We start from the raw sequence: 2,542 nt of genomic DNA, 5'->3' as shown, positions 1-2,542 counted from the left end.
ATACAGATTGTTGGGCCTCACCCCTAGAGTTTCTGACCCAGTAAGTCTGTGGTAGGGCCCAAGAATTTGCATTTCCAGCAAGTTCCCAGGTGATACTGATACTGCTGGTCTGCAAGTCATGCTTTGAGAAGAACTGGCTTAAGAAAAATGGGTTATAGCAGTCTTAGGGCCATCCCACAGGGTCTGGGGAGTGAAAGCACATTAGAGTCTGTTGTACTTGGAAATCATCAAGGAATCCAAGGGGATGTGCTAACGTGTCAATAGCATCTGCTCTGGGGAATGGGCTCTGGCTAACGCTCAGGAGAATTTGAGCTGCCCCAAGCAGAGTCCGTCTAGCCCCATTTCTAATTTAAGTTCACATCTCAGTTTGAAGCACTGACCCATCTCAAGATTTAACACCTAATCAAACTTCATCTTGCTGTGACTGAAAATCACATTCGCTAAACTATTTCTTATCATCTTTGTTAGCCTCTTGCCCTCCTAATTCGATTCTGCTAAAAATGCTTCCCGGGGGCACCATTGCTTTGTCTTGTTGATGTGTTTTTCTTCCCAGCTGACTTCTTTGTGTGTTCTATTTTGTTAAAATCTACCAAAACAAACTCCAAAATATTGTTATCTAGTCAGAAAAGAGTGGAGTTCAGTATTGACAAGTATAGAAAATAGAGTGGAAGCAACAAATCATAAAAATAGAGTGTAAGAAATGAATAACCAGACACTGAAATTGATTAAATGAACAAGAAAGGACCTGGAATAAAAATCCGTTGTTGCTTTGCCAGACATCCTTTGCAAATCAGTGAGGAACCTTTTCACAATTGTGGAAATTTTGGTTAAACTTTAGGCATGCTTCCCTTTTTTAAAAAGAGAGTTTCCTTCATTGCATTCATCTTGGTTGTTTAAAAGAGTTCATGGAGCTTCCAGGGGCATCTGATGTCCACCAGAGTTGCTCATGTACTAGAAAATCTGTCTAACTTGGTGCTTTGAAATAAATATGAGAGAGCTAAGAGTTTATTGCTGTAATTAAATCTGACATCATGCTGGAAATGTCTGCAAAGGTAATAAATCATTCAAGAATTATGAAACCGTCCTTTTACTACTTTTACTATGCTTCTTGTTCATTAATTCAAACCAATTTAACAGAAACCATGGGAGGAGGAAGAACCATGAACAAAATAGGTCTTTTGTCCCTAAGCTTACTGTGGGATGCCTTTGTGAGAGCACAGAGTGTGATTTGGCACCTAAATTTAGTCAAATGTGTTGAATTTAGAAAGACCACAGAGAAAAAAGACTTCGAGGAAGAAAGAAGAGTAGCTATGAGGAAAAGGTGAAGACAAATAGATTATTGATGGTAGAGAAGAAAAGGGCAGGAAAACATACAACCGTCTTCATATTTATGAAAATTTATTATAAAAGGATGAGTTTTCTGCCATGCCAAGATAGAAGAAGTACATGTCAAAGAATTTATATGATAACAAAAAATGTTAAAGGTCAGTGGGATTTTAAGGGTTTACCTGGAAGGAGAGATATAAAAATAACTGAATCTCACAGCCCAGGCCTTTGTACCTATTACCTCAACCAATCCTGTGGACTGCTTGGTGATAGATATTGCTATTTTTAAAATAAAATTTAAAATGTAGAATGGGTTCATATGTTTTAGAAAAGTTGTAAAGATAGAACAAAGAGCCCCTCCATACCCTCACCCAGCTCCTCTGTTTTTCACATCTTATATTAACCTGGTACATTTGTCACAATTAAGGCTCCAATATTGGTACATTGCTATCAGTGAAACTCTAGACATCATTTGGATATGAACACTTTTCACACTAATGGGCTTTTCTTTTCCAGGATCCACATTATATTTAGTTGTTGTGTCCCCCATTACCTCCTCTGGTCTGTGACAATTTCTCAAATTTCCCTTGTTTTTAATGACCTTGACAGTTTTGAGGAGTACTGGTCTGGCATTTTGTAGAATAGAAATTGCTATCTTTAATAAAAGTATGTCAACTATAACATTTTCATCAAAGACAGGGATTTCGGCTGAAGAGAGATGTATCACTAACAACTTTTGCCAGCAATAACAGTTAAAACTGAGAATTAACTATTTTGTAGTGATGCCTGGGCCCCTTGAATTCTTGCAAATTTTTCCTCTGATTTTTTTTTTTTTTCACTGTTAGTAAAGCCTCATTTTAAAGAACAAAAGCCTCGGTTCAGACTGGTACATGCAATCCCATGGCTTTTCAGCCCCTGGGAGATTTGATGAGGATGACAACTTTCCGAGTGAACTCTTAAGAATCACTAGCACTTGATATTCACTCACTGTACTTAGTGCATTATTAAGTTTATTAAAGGTCTGATTTTGTATTCTGCTAACATAACTGTGTTGTCATGCAAAGTTCTGTATAGCTTTTAAGATTAGGTTTGGCTGCAAGTACAGAGAACTGCATATACAAAGACTTAAAGAAGATAACAGTTTATTCTTTTCTCATCTAGAAATCGTTCAGAGTAAGTGGTCCAGAGCTAGAATGGGAAGTACAGAAATTATTCA

Source organism: Galeopterus variegatus, unplaced genomic scaffold (genome assembly GCF_000696425.1).
Source record: "Galeopterus variegatus unplaced genomic scaffold, G_variegatus-3.0.2 Scaffold5482, whole genome shotgun sequence".
Taxonomy (NCBI): Eukaryota; Metazoa; Chordata; class Mammalia; order Dermoptera; family Cynocephalidae; genus Galeopterus; species Galeopterus variegatus.
Note: the sequence above shows the minus strand (reverse complement) of the source record.